The 25421-nt window shown below is 39.6% G+C and overlaps 1 protein-coding gene across 1 annotated transcript in view; it reads right to left on the reverse strand.

The window, feature by feature from the left end:
- Positions 1-23443: 23443 nt before the first annotated feature.
- LOC138009469 (uncharacterized) overlaps positions 23444-25421 on the reverse strand; it is a 105140-nt gene continuing 103162 nt past the window's right edge. The window contains exon 20 of the mRNA XM_068856496.1: positions 23444-23728. The gene's annotated coding sequence lies outside the window, so the exon portion shown is untranslated. The remainder of the gene's footprint in view (positions 23729-25421) is intronic.

The following is a 25421-nucleotide window of genomic DNA, read 5'->3' on the forward strand; positions in this document are numbered from 1 at the left end:
GCACGTCTTGCACAAGACCGAACGTTTCCGAGATCATTAGGAAAGACATAATTTTCTGATATGTCCTTCAATGAGCTTTCGGCCAGCAAATCCAGCGTGTTCGTGACATTCAGTAGTTTCCAAATTTCTGCGGACCGATGGTTCCCCTCACCGTCCCCAAAAAAGAGAGCTTTGATCGAATATTCAGCAAAGACCACGAAGATGTATTCGGCACTCGTACGATTCGGTCCCAGTGCCAAGGCTGTCAAACTCCCCTTTATTTTATCCCCTGTAAAAACTACCTGAGATAACGTAGTTCACCAACCTTCATTACCAGGGTCTTTCGGGCTGGGAACTGCAAACTGTGGTACGAAAGACAGAATCAAGCCAACTGCGAGCCGCCTGTCGTTTTGTGAGTTCGTAAAAAAAAGCTGAACTGCAATGGTCCAAAATCTGAGCATGCTTTTCCCTGCAGTTTAAATATGTCTCCCACACGTAGCCTCTTAACAAACCAAATTAAAAGAAGTTCATGAACATTTAAGGGTCCAAAAATGCAAAAACAAAAATAATTGGCTTGCTATATAAAAAACAATTGCTCTATGGCACTTTACGATTAGGTATATCTACGATCATGAACAATGAAGTCAATGAGGCAAAAGTGGTTTCAAAGACAATGAATGGTAACAACATTCTTCTCCCGGTCCTCAGTCGATGTCAATATCATCATCATCCCCGCCCGCCGCCCGCCGCAGCCGTAGTTGCTTAGGGGTAGTGAGGATCACTTGAGAGGCCGCAAGGAGGAGAATTATTATCACACATAAGGCACACCTCTAATTGAAGCCACTTTTGCGCACATTATTGAAAGGGTCCCATGTATTTTGGGATACGATTGTCGTAATAATCAAATTTTCTACAAGTTTCTTAATTATTAACTTCTTAATTATTAATCAAGCACGTTGGGTAGCATACTCCCATGTTCCCGGGAACTCGGTAATACCAAAAGCGACCGAGCTGAGGTGACGGAAGCCTGGCTATGCGAGCGGCTACACGTTGTCTATAATCCCACTGAAGATTCGTCAAGAATAACGTCTCCTACGAAAAAGTCTCGTCAGACTGAAAGAAATGTTCTGTGCTTTATATCATTACTATCTTTCTCGTTGGACCAACTCGGGGTTATTGAAGACCGGAGGCTATAAACATGCACCAGGTTGGAGCAAGCTGGTAGATCACTTGGCAAATTGAACATAGGAGACGAAATAAAACCACAAACGAATACGATCTGCACTGTACTAGGATGCAGGCATGGTGAGCCTGGAACTTGGGTTTTACTCCTTTGTATGAAAGTGGCGATGTTCACTGAAGTGTCATTAATTTCGGCGCGTACTCGAGCGACCTTTTTGAAAACGCAGAGCTTCCTAAGATCTTACTAGAACTACACAAACTAAGAATGAGAAAACAAGTGGCAAGCACGATGGCTGAAGATAGGGATATCGAATTTTTAAAGACGCTTCTGTTCGGAGCAAACACCATCATGTGCAAATACTAGCATTGCGTGCTCTCTGAGCGATAACTGATGACATGTCAGCCATTTCCAGCTTGAAAACTTTATTTGTTTTATTTTATTTTATCTTACAAGAGTAGTAACGTGCTACTTCCGGCATACCATCGGGTGTTTACCTGACGGTCAATTCCTATCGAACCTCCCCACACAGAGACTCATCATCGACCGAAAACTTCTTTTCTGTACAAAAAAGCTATAACAACAACAGCTTGAACACAAGTTGACCATTTTCAAAGAAGTAAAACGTGCAAAAAGGGTGTCATAATGTCAAACGTAAAGCGACAATTTGAAATATGGATGGAAGGGTAAGCCTGTGGCTCCTAAAAGGAATTTTCCATGTCCTCACTTAAATCCGGATAGGTGGAAACCTGACTGCCATACATAACGTCTTATGACAGTTATGGGGATTTTATAATATATCCAGACAAAATAACCCAGGTGAAAATTTTCTTTATCCTCGTAACCAGTCTGTTCAACAAATATATTGAGCTTCTGAGAACAAAATTTATATCGGACTGAAAGAGTTAAAGGAGGGAACGAAAGCCTTTTTAAGTATGTAATGTGATGTTTTGGTCGATTTCATTTGTCCTTCTCCTAAATCTCTATATAAAGCAAGATTTTAATATGGAGAGAATAAATAAACTATCATCGACGTGTCTTTGAGCTATGCCTTACAGCGGATATCAAGTGGTTTGATACTGGAAAGAACTGACATCGCAACAAAGAAAGCAACTGAAAGCAGTTGAAGTCTTTCCGTTCTTATGCATGTGTTTGTATGCCTTGCCTGCGTAGCTGGTGGGATATTTAATCATGGGATTCTTTAAACACGCACCAGTAAATGGATGAAATATCCAGCCAGCTGCACAGGCTATTGTATACACTATTTTTTCCACTGTCCGTTTTGCTCTTTTTGTTTCATTGAACTCGCTTTCCTTTTCCTTTGTAAAATATGCCTAGGTTTTGGGGGTGCTGGTGGTTTTGTGTTTCCTTTTATCTCATTTCCATGAATTGTTCAAGTAACTGAGCTGCCGAAAAAAAAACACGCCCTCTCGATATAAAATTAACATCTTAGTGCGACCACGATGTTATATCCTATACATCCGCATACAGCTTCGAGAGAAGTCCACAGTAAGAAGTTTGCTGCTGTGTGGCAAGCCACGCACGTGCCTGGAGAGGGACACGCTATTTGCCTCGAGCATTTACCTTCTGGCACGCGCGTCTCCTTTCTGGATATAAAATTAACATCTTAGTGTGACCACGATGTAATATCCTATACATCCCCACACAGCTTGGAGAGAAGTCCACAATAAGGCGCTTTCCACTGTTTCCTGTGGCAAGCCACGTGGAGCATTTACTCTCTCGCACGCGCGTCGCTTTTCTGGCAAACACGACTTCCGAGTAATAGGATATTTAGGAAGTGACCTTAGCTCCTCCTACTCAATCAACTCGTAAAACCGCAGACAATGATATACATCTTTTGAATTTCAAAATACCATCAATTATTTCCTGGGTATCTTGATGACTTTTCCGATCCGTACTTCCTCTGCATGCTGAGCTGACGAAATTAAGGAAACCACGACTCTCACCGGTTATCATGACTCACTGTGAACCGTGCAATCTTTCACCAACAGTTTACATGTCTGGTAAACAGCTGTTGCGCAGTAGAACCTCGATTCACGAAAGGGCCGTGGAAACAGGTTCGTTATCTCCCATCCGATCAAGGCTTTTCTCGATACATTTTACTTTTTACGCTTAGCGTACCGCTCGTTCTTTCATGGAAGTTCTGTTATCAGTGTTCGCAAAAACAACTTTAAATTGTTTTTACTTCTGTGTATTGTCTGAACTATCCGGAAATTCCATTCAGCAATAATGAGATGGCGGTAAACCGCCTTCCTCATGACTAAATACTGGTGAACGCAGGTCTCAGCTTTCAGTCATATCTCAAACCAAGTAATCTTTCCAGAAAGCGTCATCTCAAAAGCATTGGTAGCTACTGCTTCAGTTGCGAAATCAAGATCTCTTTGTTCCTGCATTCCAAACTACCCAATATCAGTATTCATTCTCTTTGTTGCACTGGCACTAACCTGTGGAATTCAATACCGATTAATATAAAACAAATTAGAATAAATATAAATAATTCGATGGTCACTGGTTGTTTCTGTGGAAGTTAGTCAGTAGGTAGTTAGTAGTGAGTCTCGATAAAGAAATACTTTTTACACTAACTTGTTTAGTCAGCACTGTATTACTTAATTAAATCAACTTTATTTTCCTTTTGGTCACCGACTCGACTAGTCGCCTGAACTATTTAGGTATTCAAAACTTTCGCACAATTGTTATATTTTAGCTATCTGTAATTACCTTATTTTTAGATCTAGAAATTGCCTTAATATTAATTCGCTGTAATGTGTGAGTTAAAATAAAAATTGACTTGACTTGACTTAAATTTATCCGAGCATTCGGCTTGTTGAAAGAAAAATCTAATAGCATCAGTATTCTTCGCTCTTGGACGGTTATTGTACCCTCTCTTCAAGTGCCATTTTGGTGGGGAATCGCTTTATAAGTACCGAAATGACTATCAACACTAACCCCCCAGCAAACACGTTTAGTTCCGTTATGTGAAACTCAATTCGAAAGGATGAGACGTTTGACAGCTACGCTAATTCGTCTTCGTAAAATTTGAACGTTGATTGACTTGGACAGGAATTCTGTCATTGATTTAATGGCGCGTGTCCGAGGGGGAAGGGGTCCGACCATTTGACGAGGTTTTTTTGTTCATGGGTGAATTCGTTGGCAGCGCTTAAGAAGTGGACCGGACCAAGCTATCAACTGGACTGGATAAATGCGGATCAACACCACCAAAAAACAATTGATTATCCTGTGAATAGTGCTATCCATGTCTCTTCAAACAACAAGGCCTAGGGCTTGGGGCGCTTTCCATTTGAATTGAAAAACTGGGAAGAATGTCCTGTAAAAAGGAACAGGACAAACGGAACGGGACCAGAGGTTTTCCTTTTCTAACGGAGAGACTGGGTACTAACGATTTACACTAAAAAACAATTAAAACCGTGCCTTATTCATGGCACTATCGGGACGCAGAAGAAGGTACATGTGCAGGGGGCGCTTTCTTTTTGTATGAAAAAAAAAACGGGAAGAATTTTCTGCTAAAAGGAACAGAACAAATTTCCTCAATCAAAATGGAACAGGACGTGGATGTTCCTTTTGCCCTTTTGAAAGTGAGTTTCTTTCTTTTTCTCCAAGAGACTTGGAACTAATTTTACTAATCATTTACAATAACAAACATGGTTGCCAGATTTTTGCTTATGTTAGATAATCTTTTAGACGATACTTCTCTCCACGATTTTATTGATGAAGACGATGACCTACCAATATTTCCTACGACAGCTATGAGCTATAGAAGCATGCGCGTGAATTGACTGTAACCTGCACCATCCATTTGGGCCGGCGTTTCTAAAACTTGGGTAAGGGTAAGACCCGGGGCGGGATTTATAAGAAATAAAAAGAATCGGTGTGGGAACCCACTCAGATTATAGAATGTTTTCACTCACGTGATCAGTAAGGATGTTTTTCCATTGAAACAAAAGAAGACGTTTGCATGATAGTAGAGCTCAGTTCCCCAAGGATTAGTTGGGGACACCAACATTGCCGCCATTCCTTTGCTTAGGGACATGGCCACCGTGACGCCACGTGAAAACACTATAAACTGGTTAGGAATTAATTACCTGGAACTCAGTTATGGACGCATTGAAAATTATCAACTGATGAATAGCAATGATTCTGAAAAGGGTTGATCAAATTGTATACAGGGTTTTATGGTTTCTGCCAGAGACTTTGCTTCGTTTACTGGCCAAGTTATTTCTGCAGGCCCAGTGGGAGTTTGGCTTTTGGTCGAGGGTCGAGGGTCGAGGGTCGAGGGTCGAGGGTCGAAAATTTATTCAAAATTATTTTCAAATTATTTCTTAACTTCGTCAACTCAAAAGTTCACAGGCTCGTGTTTACTCGAGTTTCCGGTGCCTGCTTTTGCCGCATTTGGGTCATATTTTTGTTTGTCAAAAACTTTTACATTCCCACGGACTCTCCGGCGTGCTGAGCATCAGAATCTGGCCCTTTCGATTTTTACGGTTAAATTATTTTTTTCCGGACCGCGAATTCGAATTACAGCAGAAGATAACGCGAACGCTGAAGATGCTGTTACGTATCGTTGTAACACTCAAGTTTTAAAACAATATTGTTTATTCAGAGCAGAAACCCAGTGGTTTTTTTTTTGTCTAACGATTCACTCGCTTATGAAAAGATTAGACAAAAACCCTTAATATCAATTGGATAACAATCGAAGATTGATATCGATAAAGATGGGCTGGTGGGATTTGGGGCGGGGGGGGGGCACTAAAAAAAAATTGGCTTGAAAGGGGGGGCCAGCCGAGAAAAGTGAAGGAAAAGGGGGGATTGGACGAAAAAATTAGATTAAAAATAGGATAAGAGATTTTACAAATTGAGGAAAAAATTGACTTCTTTTATTTATAACAAATATACTAAAACATTTCCAGGGTATTCAAGAAAACTTCTCAACAGCTTTTTATATATTTTATAATAACAGTGAACGTACCATAATAACAGTCTTGAATAGTAACAACTTTCTTTTCATTCATAAAAATGTTGTTGTCAAGCGCATATTAAACAAAGACCAATAATTTGAGTCCTGTAATTGGAACTGACCTCGTTACCAAGGCTTTTTCTGAGAAATTTAATGGGAGGAGCATGAAACTACTACAAGGTGTCCAATTCATCATGTTCGACGTTCTGTTTGATCTCGTCGTCGACTCAAATGATGTCGTTGTTGCTTTTATCGCCTCCGATGAGGAATACGCAGACGAGCGGCCAGCTACAACACGGTCAGGACGAGCTGTTACAAGAAGAGCAGAAATTGACTTTTCATTCTTTTGAGTGATTTGTTTAAAGCAGCTTTCTAGCTTTCAGGTTTCTTTCAATAAATTATGTGAAATGTAACAAAACGAAATTTTAACGCTGCAGTAACTTTTAACACAATATGTATTTTTTATTCAAGGGGGGGGGGGGGCTTCCAAAAAATTACTCTGATGAGGGGGGAGGGGGGGGGTCATACAATTTTCAAATTACACTCCTCCAAATTCCACCAGCCCCCCCTACCCCATAAAAAATGAACGGTCCCTAAACGATGTGAATTCGATTCATATAGACTCATCGGGAATTGATGACGACTGACTCATCGATTGCTATCGGATTTTTTTATTGCTATCGATCACTATCGGATTTTTTCCCTTTTTACTTTAGACTGTGTACATCTTTTGGGTTCTATTTTTACGTATTTTTTCGGCGAGCTAATTTTGGTTAAATTATCAGTCATTTTCCGGGCCACGAATTCGAATTACAGCAGAATATTGAATATTTAGAGCAGAAACCCAATGGTTTTCCTGTCTAACGTTTCACTCGCTTATAAAAATGTTGGACAGATAAACCCCTGGATTTCAGAGGATATTCTTAGCTTTATGTGCCCACAAGATTCGAATGTAGCCGGCTAGGCTAGCTACATTGCCTGGGCGTGTTGCTTTGATTGACAGCACGCCGGAGAGTTCGTGGGAATGTAAAAGTTTTTGACAAACAAAAATATGACCCAAATGCGGCAAAAACAGCACCGGAAACTCGAGTAAACAGGAGCATGTGAACTTTTGAGTTGACGAAGTTAAGAAATAATTTGAAAATAATGTTGAATAAATGTTCGACCCTCGACCATTTACCCTCAATCCTCGACTAGTTACCCTCGACCCTCGACCCTCGACCAAAAAGCAAACTCGCCTAGTGGTTGGTCTAGGATCATGACTAGACATTGCGTCATGTCAACCTTGTGTGCTGATCAGTGGAATTCGGAATAACATCTTGATGATTATTGCCAGGAGGAATTGTATTTTTCGGAAAGCAATATTCAGAAGATCAATAGTAGAGACTGTTTCGTTGATAAATTCCCTAGTTATTTCGTGTATTCAATACCAACTTTATTCATTTAATTCAGTGAAAGTGAAGGATGCCAGAGGTTATCCCTACCGAGGGTATCCGCCAGCAGCCGGATGTAATTGACTGAGAGTCGATTTTGATAAGGGGGAAAACCGGAGTACCCGGAGAAAAACCCTCGGAGTCAGATTGAGATCGACTGAAACTCAGCCCACATACGACTCGAGACAAGGATTGAACCCGGGTCACAGAGGTGGGAGGCGCTGTTCATGACCACTAAACCACCACGACTGCCTCTTTGCATTCCAGTAACACCGGTTGGGGTTCTGCTATCGGTTTCAATAAACGACTATTTATTTTATTTCTGAAGCATCTTAGCGGGCCGGAATCCTAAATCATTGAATCTGATTGGGTAATCGCGCACTCGTAGCCGGTCTAGCTTTTTACGACACAAACCACGGTCCGAAATCTGTTGCGTGCTGAAACTCTCCTGGCTAATTGAAAATGTTTTTACTACGGCGCGACGAAACATTGGATTTCACCCCTTAAAATGCAAGTTTTCGCTTACTAACCGTTGCAAAGAGAAGGAAAAACATCAGCAATGGAATGAAAGGCCTGGTTATTCTTCAAAAAAGGCGAGTATTCACATGATTTTGCTGACAACACTGCTGGTTTTCTGCTTTCGAGTTGTTAGTTTTCTTGCACAGTTGACGCGCCGTTGGACTTAAAACAACTTTTTGAACTCGCTTTTTCGATTTAAATCCGTTAATTTCTTTGGAGTTCTATTTTGTACTTTCGTTTTATATTGCTTCATTTAAGAATATACGGATTCCTAGGTAACATAGGCAAACAAACACATCAAGACGCCGTGGATTTTCGCGTTGTTGTTTTTCGTGAACTGTTGACATGCCGTTTAACTAAAATGACTGACTGCAGAGAGGTCCTTTGAGCTCAGTTTTTCGGTTGACATCCGTTATTTTCTTTGGAGTTCTATTTTACAATCTCGTTCTATTTTGCTTCATCAAAGAAAATACGGATTCGTCGCTAAAATAGTCAAACAAATCGCAACGCTGTGAACTAATATCATAAAGTTTTTCTTGCGTAGTTTTTTAAGTTTTGCACTGATTTATGAAGGACTTGACGGAGAACAAAGATGAATCCTTGAATAACAATAATAATAATAATAATAATAATAATAATAATAATAATAATAGTAATAATAAAATATGAAGGCAGAAACAGATGTTTGCATTGCGTATTTTTCACTAGATTTATTCCTCCTGTTTTTATTAAGAACTTTCGTCTCATTTTCAAGAAGACAAAGCATCTTAATTCGTAGAAAATTATTCGCCTGTTTGTACGAATTTTTCATACATCATTCTTTAGTTTGTTTAGCCCATTTCTCTGTGCTTGCCACGAAATGTAACTGTTTGTTTGTTTGTTTTTTCTTTTCATATTTATTGCACCAAGAAATATTTGAAGTTCTATTTTATCGTTAATCTATTATTTTTCTTTAAAGCTTTGCGGTCGGAGCGCTTTTTCCAGTTATAAGTTAATTTTATCTGTGACAGTGCGAGGTAGAGCGCGTAGAAAGACTTTTTGCAAACCAGTTTGCCATGTTCATTTTCAGAAAAAAAGCAGAAAGAGTAGGTCCCTCGGCTGCGGGCTCGGGCCGTACTCAAGACCTCGGGCACAGTTTTTCCCTATACGGACCTACCAGCCAGTGAATAACATATATCTATTTAAAAAAAATATGTGGAAAGACAAAAGACTTTAGAGCTCTACGTGGAGGGAACTGATCGCAATTGAATTTCCTTTAAAGTCCTTTGCCCTGGTGCTCTAGGGGTTACATCAAATGGTTTACGCTTAATCAGACCGCTGCTAAAATTGTAGAGGTTGGCAGCATGAATCTTAAGTTACATAGAATGGCCAGAAAAATCTTCGGTATCAGCATTAATTCAGGGTTATACTTTAAGGTGAATTGGATTCCGTGAGATCGGAATCAGTACGTAGGCCGATTACGCAAGTCGTTTGTTGGACACAGGCGACATACATGATTGTCTCTCTTACTGGCCCATTGGGGACCACATTCATTCTGTTTCGCGAATTCTTACAACCATTTATTTTCCCGGATTCTTCTCAAGGTTTTGGAATCTCAAATACGGCAGGTGTATACATTTTCATTCAACCTCTAAAGGGGGAGAACTGTTGGGTTATTCCGCTCTTTTCTATCATCCCTAGAGTACTACGTTATATAACGCATCATGAAAGGCGGTTGGTTCTGTTATTGTCCATTTTGGCCGTCAGTCCATTATTGTCCCTAAGGATAAGTATGTTAAATATGTGATAACTTATAGCTTACATTTTGGGAACCAATCCTTAAGGCAAGGGACAAATCTCTATTACATTGTGGTATCTAAACACTTTCTAAAGCGTAAAAAGGGTATGTAGTCGCTCTCAGTCGGATGGAGTTTCATGAGCTTTTGATCAAATTGTGAAAAGCCTCTGCTTATCGCCGATAATTTTAATTCCCACCTAGACAACACATCCAACCGCGACACAACAAGACTCATGGATATCTTAGATTCTGCTGATTTAGTTTAACACGTGTCTCAGTGCTCAACTCACAGTAAAGGCCATACATTAGACTTAATTATTACACAGCGTGATGGTAATTTGGTCAGTGATGTAAGGATACTAAGTGATGCCTACTCCGATCATCGAGTAGTCACGTGCAGACTCAACTGCCCTCGACCACCACTCTCCAAGGCAGTTATGACGTTCCGATCAACCAAACAGCTGAACAGTACTATACTTACAGACAGCATAAAGGAACCAGCCTTGACAAAAGGCCACAAGCTACAAGTAACGAGGCATTTGGGACTCTAATTTACATTGTTGTTGTTTTATATTTGGAGTGTTCTTAGCTGCATTATCTACATTTTGCTATTTTCTTCAAACATGCTGAAAAGAAGAAGACTTGCAGAGGTTTTTAGGATTGTAACTTACATTATTGTACCTCTTATATTTGTAGTTTATTACTCGACACATTGTGAGAATGTCCAAATATGGTCATAGCGTGCTCAATATGTGTCGTATGTACTCAACAGATATCCTACGATATACGTAATTTTGTGTGTCGCGGAGAAAAATGGTAGTTTTTCCAGAATTTTTTTTTTTTCAAATAAAAGTGGAAAATTGTGCTTTACCATCAATGTGTTGAATAATAGAACAATTATTCTGCTCAATCTTGCGGAATATCGCCTGAATTTTTGCCAGCTCGGCCTGCGGCCTCGTCGGCTAATTATCAGGCAATATTTTGCGCAATTTTGCAGGATAATTGTTAAATAACCGTATTCATGAGAGGAGATATTATTGTTAGTGACACGGGCATACTTGGAAAAAATCCGAGTGATCCTAATAGGATTGGAACCTATGACCTTCCGATTCACTAGTTCGGATGCTCCACCATTGAACCACAGGAGACATTTGTGAGTGACTCGGACATACTCGGAAAAATTCCGAGCCCATCAGCTTCCGATTACTGACTCGGACGCTCTGCCACTGAGCCACAGGAGACTCATGGGAGTTAGGCCATTAATTAAAAACTTTCCATCACATTTATTATCATTGCTATATGCCTCTATTTGACATTTCGTTCCCTAGCAGTATTCAGGGCGATTGTCACATGAACCTAGTTTAATGACCTAGCAAATCCACGAGTCTCCAATAGCTCAATGGTAGAGTATCTAAACTACTAATCGGAAGGTCATAGATTCGCCACCTGTTCACAGCACCGAGTATACCAGTGTTAATGACAGATTAATGTCTCTTTTCATTCGTTTACCTGGCTTAAAAACTCTTCGTCACATTTGCTATCATCGCTATATGCCACCATTTTACATCTCAGTCCCAAGGAGAATTCAGGGCGATTGTCAAATGCACGAACCTAGTTTCTTTTTTAACTCAGTCATTCAAAGTTAAGCGAAGCCTCCGGCAAGACGATCCGATGTCACCTTTACTATTTATTATACTGCTGGAGTTACTGGCAATATCTATGCACAACAAGGGATATCTTGGTGGACGGGAATGGGATCAAGAATGGGATCAAATTAGTAGTATTTTTTCATAACATGAAGTCTTTTTGTTAGCGATAAATCATAATCCCATCACGCCCTTTTTGATGGGAGAGGAACGGGGAGGCAAATATCCTATCTCCCTAGTTTTAAACTCAATTTTCTCCCTCCTCCCTGATTTTTCACCTTTCTCCCAGATCAGTACTTTGACGGGTTTATGTGACGTAACACTACTCATGCAGTCTAAATTCCTTTCGATATTGTGTCTTTATTAAAGAACCTTGCTCTTTGAAGACTTTGAATACTAGAAGAGTTCACCTTCTAATGATGTATCCTACCTTTGTGGCCTTGCCGAAATAGCAGACCTTTACTACAAGATCTTCGGGGTTTACGTAACACAGTGCCAGCAGGTTAATGTTTCAGAGACAGCTTAATTGCTGCAAAGATCACAACACGGCGCCGTTATCGATGACAGAATGCCGAAAGCGCGATGCCAAGGTCAAACATATATTTATTTGTTAAGATTGACTTGCTGTATCGCTGTGCATTTCTGAAAACCTTGTGGAAACACCTAATCGGACAGCATTACTCGTATTATTACTGACGCCTCGACAGACTTAAACACACAAGAAGTGCACAGAAGACAGAAAACATTTCGTGCTCACCATGGCCTTATCCTTTAAGGTTTCGAAAGCGCGTCATCACGTTAAGTTGACTAAAGTATTATCGCGCACATTTGATATATGACTAGAAAAATCCAGATTGTTGTCTACTTTCATTCAAAAGATCCCTAATTCATCCTTAACACGGAATGAAACGTTTCAGTCAGTATCCCCAAGCCCTAGACCTTGGTTTCTTTTATTTTATTTTAATAAGATAAAAGTTTATCTTCAATTGCAAGGGCCAAAGGGCCCAGGTAAAAAGGAAAAGGGTCCAGAGCCAGTTAACAATAATCCACTATCAGAACGGAACGGAAATTTTTCTTCTCACTCTTCCCAGCCATTTGACAAGGGCCAGTCTTGTGCTTCTCAAGTTGCCTCGTTTACGCCCAAAAAGAGTTCTGGGTGATTGTGTCATTCCACGAACAGGAAAGTCCTCAGATTCCCATTTCATAGATTTTTTTTAATATATAGATTTAGCGAAACCTAAAAGCGGAGCTCCCTGGTTATTTATTCTTACCGCCTGTACGGTTTAAGAAAATAAAAGGTTTCGCCGGAATTGTCCGCATTTTGATGTTTCCGGTTGCTGCTTTAATAATTAAATCATTTTCTTTGCTTTCTTCTATAGAAAAATTCATTGCCTAACTAATGACTTCCATGGTAAATTTTACGCTAAAAACCGATATCGCATGAATTACGAATTGAAGCGATGAGTGCGACATCGGTTTTTCCAGTGAAATTTACTTTGCATTTCACCAGTTTGGCAATATTTTTTTCTTGAACCGAACGAGTTTTAAAAGAAAACAAGCATTAAGCACAACCTCAGCGAGCGAATTGAAAAGGAAAAAAAGCCATTTCAGAGTCAACTGCCAATAGCCAGGTAATAGGAATCACGCTAAAATTAGAAACCATAAAAAACAACTTTGTCAGTTCAAGGTCAAAGAAGAGTTTTACTGGTGTACTTTATTCCACTAAGATCACTCACTTTTTGATGTATTTCATTGAAACACGCCAGATTGGCTTGGTACAAGAATCGGCAAACTACGGCAATGCAACCAAGAAAGGACGAACTTCAAACACGATCTGCGCCAACACTTAAGGACGTTCGCGCCCAAAATGTTCCCACTTACAGATTTTTTTTTTTTAACTTGCAACGCAGAAAGGTAATGATCTACTTTTGCCAAAAAGCCAAAAAAAAAAAAGGGGGGGGGGGGGGGGTCACCGTGCTCGTTTTCGAGATCATGAGGTGCACTTTTAGAAGATTAAGTTACTTTAAGACAATCTCAGCTTACAACTGTCAGCAATAAAAAAGCTACATTAGTGAAATTTTCATGAGGTATACGTACTCAATTCAACGTAACTAATATAATTATTATAATTATAATATTAATTATTATTATTATTATAACTAAATAAACTTCTGCAGCTGATGTCTTTTTCTGAGGTGAAATAGACCTTGAAAAGCGATACATACTAGTCAAAGAAAGAAAACTTCGGTCGCACGAGAGCATAAAAGGCGAAATATTTGTAACTTCTCACGTACAGATTTTTTTTTTTGTTTTTTGCTAAAATGGACAAAATCAGGAAAGGAAGAGATCTACGGAAAGAAAAATGGGGGTCACCGAGCATTCAAGACAGTGACATTTTCGAGAAGCCCTAAGTCCACAGCTATCCCATGATGCCACAAGCGACCCTATGCCCGAGCGAGGATCATACACTGGCTCGATGCCATGTTGTTTGTTTGCATTCGTGGTCTGCGATGCATGACGTGTCCGTGACATGCGCGAAACAATGCGCAGTAGCAATGGGCGCGAACGCCCTTAAATAACATTTGGGTGCTTTAAACAAACTTCTAAAAACACAAGCTACTGAGATTTCCCCCTAATTTTACGAGAACTCATTGCGAATACGTGTTTATAATATAAGGGCAAAATTTTCTTGTCACTGTCGAGGCACAACAAAAACCAGTTGGGCAAACGGATTAAAAAAGCACTTGTTCGCTCGCATTTTACAGGAAAACAAACAAACGAATCAATCGCACCTGGGCCACATTGGTGAGAGGCGAGTGCTATAATAATAACTTTATTATACACAGAATTCAAAAAGTTGCCACTTATTTACATTGAAGCTGTGTACTAAATACTTATAAAAACAAATAAATAAATTCAATAATTCGATAAGCATAAAGCTAAAATAGATACAATTAACTCTCGCCACTGCGCCATTCCTGCACCCCAAGAAGACCAGCACGGTTTTTACGTTACGTTTATTCCTGTAGAATCAACCGAAATGTCAATTTCTTTTAAAAGCCGGCATCTTTTTTTGGTATGGCACGTATCGGAGAGCCAGAACATTTACGCTTTGCGCTGACGGAGTGTTTGAACAAGAGAGAAAAACGCAGTACCCTTGGACATGGCGCCGGAGCATCGTACCAGACGAGTCATCCCGGGATATTGGCCGGTGCGATTGCTTTCGGAGGCATGCAGTTGGCCGTTTGCTGTTTTTAGATATCGACCTTCTTCCCTGTATGACAGAAAGGGAGAGAAATATGGGCCCCTAGACCATATGAAACAGACCCCACTCCTACGTACAGCTCAGAACCGCCTTTGTCAACTTAACGTAAGATTTCGATTGCTCTATTATTTTCCGAAAAAGTCATTGTTGCTCTCAGGACCCACTGGAGTCACGGATTACAAAGTGTATGCACGCACCGTCCTGAACGTAACATATCGAATTTCAGAGTAACTGCAAGAGCTAATACCTTCGAGACATTACATTTACAGATAAAATATGACCCTGATCTTAGAATCGCCACAGAAAACACAAAATGTACACAAAAGGCAAACCTCTTCAAAGATGCTTGTCACGTTTCGACGAACACTTACTCGAGGTCTCACGACTTTCCGATTTGGCCTCTAAATCTCAAGTATGGTCAAACAGAATATTTTGAAGTGGTCAAACAATGAAGCGATAACTTACTAGCGAGAGACGCGAAGATTAAGCGCGAAAAGGACATTCAAAATACCGCAAACACTGCAGCCTACGGGCTTAAAACAGTCTTACATACCCGCGGTCTACCCAATTTTCTCTCAATGTAAGTTTTTAGTGGGTCCTACTGGGAACGGATCTATACAGTTTCTTACATTAACATCTATTCAGACCTATTCAGTAAGGCTTTGAAGACTTATGTCACGCTTTTAAGACATACTCTCTTCTCCCTTTTCATGCTGGTTCTCCCGTTTCCCTGTATTTTGACGAACTTTCTCCCTCCTCCCATTATTTTCTGGCCGTTTCTCGCTCCTCCCTAAACCGTTCCTCTCCCTCCTTTTTGATACCCTGACTGTTGTTCAGTGCATAATCTGGAGGAAACATAAATCAAGGTTAAACAGAAAGCCTCCCGCTTGAAAATATGGACGTCATCAGTTCGGAACTGGGAGTCAATGAAATAAGCAAGGTAAGAAAAATTCTGGGGATAATTTTACCAACAACCATTCGATGTTATATAAGCCTAGTTTTGAATCAATTGAAAAATCCCTGAAAGATTTGTCAGACTTCTTATACTGGAGAATACTTGCATTACGTGGGAAGATTCAGGTGATCAAATCATTTCCCATTCCAAATATTTTAATATGTAAAATTACTCTTATCTTAAACAACAAAGAATTAAAAAGAAGACACCTTACTATATTGTTTTGCGTAAAAAGGAAAAGGCAAAGTAAAGCGTACAACAGTAATTAATTATATTGATAAAAGAGGTTCAATATTGAGTCAACGATTTCAGTCCAACGAATTATCTGCATCAAGAGGTATCGATCTCAGACGCCAGCTGCGTGGAAATTCCTTTTTGACTTCTATTTTTAAAGGTGGAGTTGAAATTTAAGTTTCATTGTAATTTTCGATAGCGCTTCCTTATTTTTATACAGAACGTCTAGTGGTATGATCCTCTCTCAGTGACGATAACCCTTCGTTGTCACCTGAACTAGGAAATCAAGTTATTTGGAACAACCGTTTTACTTGCATTGAATCCAAATTTCAATTTACAATCAAAGACTGATTGACCTTGGGATTGTTAAAGTCGGCTTGGGACCCTGGGATTGTTGAAGTTGTTGAAATTTAAGAGAGGAATTTAGGCGTAGCAAGCAGCTATCACAGTTTACACAAACCTTTCACCACTAGAACTTTTTTTACTCTAGAATCTTTTGCGCATTTCCACAAGAATGGCGTAGACTTTTAAAAGACAATAATTATTTAGTCTCGAGAAATGAATTATCACTGGGAGCCCTCACTCCCAAACGCCCCAGGCAGATGTAAGTTATGGGGTGACGTAGAAGCTCTCATAACGTAAAATGTGGTTGGCTCACTACCCCAGCCCAAAACTAAACAATTGAAACAAAGACATACTTAAAAACAATAGAAGATCAACAAGTTGCAAAATTGTTGAGACACTTTCATTAAAAAACACCTTTTCTAGCTTCCAATGCCCGCCGTATCTAGAATTTAAACCTTTCCCACTTCCTCTCCCCTCTCCCCCTTTCAATGTTGACTGCTTAAGTTCCCAACAGTTTTTTGTCTTGCTAGCAACACTGGTAAGGGGGGGGGAGGGGGGCTGCAGTGTGAGAGATAATAGGGAAATTACTTACGCCAACTTGTTGATGCTTACAATACCAAACAATAGCAGGTTACGAGAGCTGCTACACTACTGAAGTTATGGGAAGAGGTGAACTCGAAGGAGCAAGGAATGGGAGCCATTACACGAGAAAGACAGTCACTGCGCGATGTTCGTTTAAAGCCAAAGAGAGAAATAAACGGGATAAAACGAGCCTATTTAGGTTGACTAGCAATAGAGTTATTTTCAGAGTTATGACATCAGAGTTAAAGTTAAGTTTCCAAAATCCTGAATTCAAGATTTTGGAAATTCACGATTTTGGAAGGCCTAAATCCTGAATTCAGAAATACAGACAAACATGCATAAAAGCTAACCTTAGGCCTAATTAGGCCTAAACAAAAGCTTTTAGGCCCAAGGTTAGCTTTTATGAATGTTGGCTTCCAAAATCATGAATTCAGGATTTTGGAAACTTAACTCTAACTCTACGACATATTTTTATGAAAACAACTCTAAGAATGGCTGTCCCCAGCCTATTTATAACAAAATGGTGATAAATAATGCAAATAAGATCTTCATATAGAACAATACGTTCACGGAAATTTCCAACTTAAATCGCAAGGGAATAAGGGGCGTTTGTACATGATGGCCCCAAGTGAGAATAGTATTGTAACGTAAAGTTGGATTAATGTTGTATCACTGTAGGTAGTGTTATCCCTGTAATGTATCCTTGGTTTTCATCCACGTGATGACACGGCCATGTTGGTGAACAAAACACTAGAAAATGGCCCCACAAGTTTTTGCATAATAAAAGAGTCAAATTCCCAAAGGACATTTTACTGCATTGTTCTGTACACCAACATGGCCGCCGTGATGAGACGGCCATGTTGGTGTACCAAACAAAAGAAAATGGCCCCAGAAGTTTTTGCATAATAACAGAGTCAAATTCCCAAAAGACATTTTACAGCATTGTTCTGTACACCAACATGGCCATAGTGACGTCAGATGCAAACCATCAATAAATAAAGTTTTCTATTAAAATAATAATAATGATGATGATGATGATGATGATGATGATGATGATAATAATAATAAATAAAAGTAGCAAGAAAAGAATATTATTGCGTGACAGAGTGAGGAAAACGAAGACCAATAAAGGGTCTTGAAAGGGTATAATGGAAACTGGTAATCATCTTTTCTTAGAAAAATATTAACATATCCTTATTTACCCTTTGGATTTTACAGTAGCTTGGTGTAGCTAATATCTCTGAGCATTTACCCTCCCAACCATGATACATCACCGAGGACATACCACAACACCGGGAACTCCATGCCTACTATTTGTGTGGGTTGTGAGACTGGGGCCACGGTTTATCGTCGTTATCCGAGAAGACTCGTTATCCGTCGTTATCCGAGAAGTCTAACCTATTCTGCAGATGTCATAACAAAAGCAGCCCCTTCTCCTCAGTTTTTTAAAACCCTGAGTGTTGATCCGGTCGGAGTCGAAGTTACGACCTCCCGCATAGGAGCGCGCTACTCAATCAACTAAGCCACCATTGCGTGGTCAAAAATGGGATGTACTGCACTGGGACTGCGATTTAACCACTGGGAAAGGGATACACAGTTCGTAGTCTTTGTAGGTCTCCGACTCAACTACTTGAGACAACTTCTCAAATGAGCCTATTTTCTTAAATTAAGAAATAAATCTCAATATCAGTTCACGTCGGTAGTCAGGTATAATCAGTACCAAGTTTTGAACTGCCAGGCTCCTACCCACTCAGCGATATCTGGTCGATGGACGAGGCAGGAGAGATCATTATTAGTAGTAGTCGTTTCTTTGACCCAAAATTAGGCTGGAAACTGGGATTTGATACCACCCTTCACGACCCTAAAAATAAGAAGCCATTTGGGAAACGAGCATTTTCATGTGTATCGAAATTGCTTAGTAGGACGGAACCTTGGCTTTCACTTTACACTTGTTCAGATACATGCATCCCTTGCACTCTCTCTGAGTGACTCTGAACTCAGTTTCCTTAAGAATAGGTTAAGCGGCCTTTCATGTTAACACTTAAAGAAAGCCTGGACTCCTGTGGGGTGACAAGAGTCGCAACTGACTCATGAATGATAGAAGTAAGCCCCGCACTTAAGGACGTTCACGTTAATTGTTTGTGAGCAACGTTACTGCGCAGGTAACGCGACTGTAAAATGTCACGCATTACTTCGAGCATTAGTGAAGTTGAGGTTTTAAAACCTTCGCAAAACCCGTGGACGATAAGTCTTGCACAGCGTTGGATCAAAGAAGATCGCCATCAATCAAAATTGATTTAAAATATTTATGAAAGTCAAGTAGACTACTGCACGACTGATATTCGCGAGGTTTTATCAGTCGTGCACTAGTCTACTTGGCTTTCATATACATATTTTTCAAGCATCAGTTAAAATAACATGGCGGCAAAAACGCCGAGGAAAAAAATTCCAGGCCGGCAAAAGAATGGCAAATTTTTTTCCGAATTATCATGAAACTTCAAAGAGAAGTGAGCGGGATGATGGAAAAGCTCTGGAAAAGGCAGCTGATCGAGTAGACTAGTGGCGGAAAGTTTGGAAAACTCGTGGACGAACCGTTGCGTAAATTTAATAGGGCTGTTTCTTTGTAATGTTTTTATTACCCTACGAACTTAAGTTTAAAGTGAATGCATGTTTTTAAAGTTCTTTTCCTTTACTTTCGTGAAAATTGAGCAGTATTTTCGTCCTCGTGCGGACCTGCGTGAAAACAATCAGCGATTAAATTTCACAAAAGACAAACTCCAGAGGATGAGCATGACGGCAATGGAGAGATATTATACAAAACACCAACCAAATGAAGATGACCCCTGCTTAAAACTTCGTTGCTATGCTCGAGAAAGGTTTTTTTTTCGGTAAAAACCTTTCATCTCATCAAGGATCGATCCTCTCTTGGGTTCCAGTCCTTGCCCGACAGGTCACGCAAAAGCGTGACAAATGTAATTTTCCAAGAGTTTGCAAAATCACATCGATTTTACTCGTTCAGATCATCGGTGACCCCTATTTTTTTCATCATGAATCACTTACTTTACTTACTATCTACAAAATATGATGAAATGAAAAAATTCTCACCGTAAGAAGTTATCTTTTTTTAACATTTTCTTTCCTCGTGCCATCGAATTCCGGTAGTGGTTGCAACGGATAGAGCTTACGAAAACGCTCGTCGAGGATGAACTCTACTGTTTACCACATCCCTAGCGGCATACAATTATCTAAAAATCTCACTCCTAAAAACCTATGCACGGAAACTTTCACTCCAACAATTTATTTTTATGATTTTCGATGGATGAGCAGATGAGGCTACAATTCGCTATTATGACCGATTTCTCGAAATTAAGGCATTTTTCCACTGCCATTTTCTCCGAAACAAAGTTGGTGACCCCCCTTTTTTTTTCATTTTTGGAGTAAGTACTTTATGACCTAACTCTAGGCGAGAAATGAAGAAAATCTCACCGTAGGAAGATTTGGCGCGAACGTCCTTAAATGGGCAAATTAAGTAAATGTCACTTTATGGAAACCTGAAAAATTCGGGCGGCTTCAACGGGATTCGAACCCATGACATCTTCGATGCCGGTGCAATGCTATACCAACTGAGCTATGAGGCCATTCGTTTGGGAGCAGGTCAATTTGTTGGGCTCATGCGTTCCCGTAACAGGACTGGATGGATAAAATCAATGTATGTATTTGAAGTAAGTCCAACTTTGACCTGCTTCATAACTCAGTTGGTAAAGCATTGCACACGGCATCGCAGAGATCATGGTTATGAATCCTGCTGGAGACACCTGAATTTTTCGAGTGTCTCTTATCAGAGACAATTGCTTAAATTGTCCAGCTAAGTGCAAGGATCAGTCCTCCCTCCTCTACGTTTACAACCCGCATGCCCCTCTTTTAGTGGATAAATTAAGTAGTTACTTTATAGACGCCTGAAAAATTCAGGCGGTTTCAACGGGATTCGAGCCCATGACCTCTTCGATGCCGGGGCAATTCTCTTCCAACTGACCTATGAAGCCATTCTTTTGGGAGAAGGTCAATTTGTTTGGCTCATGTGTTCCCGTGAAAGGACTCGATGAATGATCACTTCGACCTCCTTACGTCTACAACCCGCACGCCCCTCTTTGGCCGTACTTTCAAAACGACCTTCAACTATTCGAATGATTTCGTTGTAAAGTGATCTATACCTGATCCAAAGGAAACAGATACAAACTTAAGAAAATTCCAAAGAAAGTTCAAAACTATAAATCGTTAAAGTGGATACTAATCAAATTGAAGAAACAATTCAAACATTTCTTAGAGATTTAGTTCAATTTAATTAAATTTGTTAAGACTAACTCAATGTTTGCTGTTGTATGCGTAAACGAAGCTGCTGTATGCCACTTCGAATTAAAGGCTTTAGTCCGACTTTAAGGAAGTTGCAAGTTGCAACGTTTAACCACTCTGAAAATTTTCATATTTCTGCCTTTGATCGAATTTCCTGAGGCACCTACTCATATGTTTTTGGTGGGAGTAAGCGGAAAATGATCCGAGTTAGTAGCGTGAAACAACATGAGCGAGAACATGGCGGATTCTAGGGTTCCCGGCCTTAATTACTGGAGTTTTTTTTCCCTTATGGCCACTCAGCGCAATCTCCAAGTCACAAAAAATTACGCGCGCATAGAGAATTATGAAAAATACATAACAAAAATACATTGAAAACCGGCTGCAGGAGAAAAAAAAAATAACAAGGTTTGCTGTAACACCAAAACAGAAATCAATCAGTGCACCATTCATACAAGTGGACACGGAACAAATCAAGTCTGTGATATGCGTAAAATAAACTTTTATTGTCACATCAGCCAATCTGCAGTGCAGTATTGAGATTGCTTTCACATAATTTTTGTCACAAATAACCAAAGACTTTCGAAGGTATCACGGGAAGCATTACAATTTTTTATCAGAAATGACAAAAAGCTTATAACGTACCCCTCAGAATGACGTGAAAATACGGGCAGACTCGATTGAACTTACCCATTCACATTTAACTGGATCCAAGAATTTGCGGTCAGTTTCCGTCTTTCTTTATTTCAAGAAACACAATTAAGAGCAATGCGACCATACCTTTCGACAATTCATTCTTCGACATATGATAACGGCTCTGATTTATACGAGAAAAATTGGTTACACAAGCAATTTTTCCATGTTACAAACTAATGAACTCCAATCCAAAGAGAAACTTCTGTCCCTTATCGTTTCAAGGAACGCTTCTTGTATCGAAAGACGAGAACTCTCTGCTGCCACCAATGCTGTGACCCCTGAAACCCGTTAAAAGTCGGCTGAATCGCTTGAATCTCGGTTTTTCATCACTTTTAATTTTCAAGAACTCAATTTCAGCAATCCAATGGTTTGACTAGGTTACATTTCCCAGGTCTTTACACGCCTAATTGGATGAAGGGTCAGGCTAAGGTACCACCAAATCCCCTTGCAACGCTTCACGCGATTTACACAATGAAATAATCCCAATCATTCTTGGACTAACATGCACGAAAGGGAAATCCTGGGTACGAGATACAGGACTGAGAGGACAATTCAGAAAGTAATATCGCGGATTTACAGTATTTTGTTCTAAGAACATTTTAAAAACTGAAAGCCATTCAGTCATTGTGATAAGTACTTATCGTGTTACTTATAAAAGTTTGGAAGTTTTTATCAGCGAGTTACGTACGTCAATTGATCATTTAGGGAGCGAACCTAAGGTTAAAGATTTGAGTCTTCCACCGATTTTTCCTTTGTTTTCGTCTAAAGTGACATTTCTTGGTCGAAACGAGTTTACATTGTAATAGTCAGCTCAAAGGGTTGGGTGGCTTTGGTGTATGACATGAAATGCTGCCCTGTCGAAATTTTGTACGGTCGCGACGGCTGTACAAAGTTATGTGAAACAGAGTCAAATTAAAATGTTCGAAAAGTCATTTGTGATCTACGAAAGCAATCCCAGTGCACCATTACAATTGTGTTAGCTACGATTTGCTAAATTTATATGCTGTACTGTTATTAACACATGGTTTTCAAGTAACTATTCACTAAACTGGACGACGGCACCAAAAAAAGGTAATTAAAACAAATTATTTGGTTCCGAATAAAATGAGTCACTTATTTTACAACTAAGGATGGTTTACACACGACGCAAGTCTACTCTGGTGTGCAGACTCAGTAGTTTTGTGTTTGCCATTATGCACCTCTTGTTAGAACCAGACATAATTCTAACCAAGGGCGCCTGTGTGTGTTACTTTTGCTTATGCTTGTATCACAAGTGACAAACAGACCCTACAATTCGTACAGGTTCTACAATCTTGGACAAAAAGGGTTGAGAATATTAAAAACAGGGGTTATTTTGCGCACTACGTCCTCAATACCGCACATTATGAGCCATCCCCCTCCCCACTACAACCAATGTTGATAAGCCTAGCTTCGGCATGCTTTGTTTCGTCTAGCAATATTGATCAAGGGGGGGGGGGGGGGTGGGGGCAAAAGGAGAGCTTCTGTTTCATACTTGTGATCGGAGTTTAGTCCAAAAGCAGAGTTTTCTCAACAATTTTGTCCAAGATTGTGAGTTATTAAAAAAAGACATCTAGTGGACGAATCCTCACCGCAACACAAACAACGAAAGGTAAAAGTACACCTTATTTTAACGTCGTAAGTCCCTTTACCCTCTAGAGGTCACTAGGGATCGAACTCGGAACTTCTCGCACGGAAGGCTGCGCACTAACCAACTTAGCAATCCTTACTCCTTGTAAAGCAAAGCCTTAAAGTGCTACTATAATTAAAAAAGAAAAAAAAAACACTTCATTTTTTTCTACAAATTTTTAAAGTGTTTGCTTAGCACCTGACTGGCAAAAATTTGAGCTTTGATTTTAATCCAAAGGCTGTTTACTTTGAGTGTAAGTTTCACGTTCCGTGAATACTCATGTTCAAACCTGACAGATTGGACCTCGGAGGGTTGGATCTAGGGGAAGTGACGTCATTTTTTCACTACATTAAAATTTCAGCATGTAAATGCAGCTTATTATGTATGCAAAAACACGATTTTAAAAGTCAGCCGGAAAGCTCGAAACTCCCATGCCGCGTAGACAAGCATTGTATTCTTAAACTTATATAGATATATATGTATACTTCACAGTAATCTTGAGCGTCTGTAGGAAGAGTGCCCGATAATAAAAAGACTAGAGCGTGAATATAAAGAAAGTAATCGAATCAACAAATGATCTGACTAGCCATCTTATTACTAACTAGTTTCGTACCACACGAACTGCGTGGCACTCTTCAGATAAAATCTGAATCCACGCCCACAAGCTACCGGTGATAAATTTTAAGCAATCTACTTATCGTAATTGACTGATAGCGCGCCACATTAAGACGAAAATAATACAAGTTCTATTAGCCCTTTGTGTGTGTGTTTTTTTTTTTTTTTTTTTTTTTTCGTATAGATAAGCCTTTCACCAATGGAGCTTGATGCCTGTGCTTTAAGGTGCTGTCCGTATTTTTTCCAGTTCAAGCCTTGGATCGATCGAGCTCCCGAGCTTTGAAGTTCTTGGGTCCACTGCTATTTTATTGCTTAGATTGAAAAAAGAGCTGTAATTCAGGGTTACCATGCACCATGAATTTCCATGATTTTCACAAAGAACAGACCACAAACCAATCAATTCATTGAAATCAAATTCATCGACACTTAGTGCATTGACGTCGGTTCATAATTCGAAGTGAAAGAACAAAAAAAACAAGGAGATGTAAGTTGCAGTAGGCTCAAGAAAACGAGCTCACTAGAACAACCTTTTAACTTCAGCAGACTAGTACTGCACTTTAAAATACTGTCTGCTAAATTGGTCTATCACAGCGCTCGAATTATGTGAGTAAGACTAATTATGTAAGTAAATTTTGTTTCAGTGTCAATCTGAATAGCAGTTTTAAACACTCAATGGGACACTATAGAAACTAACAATAAGAACCAAAAAAAGAATTAAGAATCTACTTATCAATTACTACATTAATTAACCTATTTAAATTATAATATATGAGTTCACAAAATTCTAACTAAGAATACACACTACCAATAATCCAATCTAAAACTAATACTGAAAATACTAACCTAACTATTACATCGAACACTCATAAAATCGAACTACCTCGAGATAAGCCTCGACGTCGAACAAGAGACCTCACAAAGCAACTTCAGCCCTAACAGGGAAATACGCTGTCTAGAGCTCCAACCACTCAGTAACGCTGCCTCCCATTAAAAACTGATTAATGAATATCATTTTTAAAGGCAAAAACGTCCTCAATAATGGCATGAAGCATTTGGTACAACTGTTAATTATTACTTGAATTTCAAATCTGCAATTCAGGGTTACCACAAAGGATTTCTCTGGATTTTAACGAGCGCAAACCACAAAACACCTTAAGCGTAGATCTAAGACAAACCCTTTTGGTGCCTAAAGGTATTGACGAATTCA

Source organism: Montipora foliosa, chromosome 7 (assembly GCF_036669935.1).
Source record: "Montipora foliosa isolate CH-2021 chromosome 7, ASM3666993v2, whole genome shotgun sequence".
Classification (NCBI taxonomy): Eukaryota; Metazoa; Cnidaria; class Anthozoa; order Scleractinia; family Acroporidae; genus Montipora; species Montipora foliosa.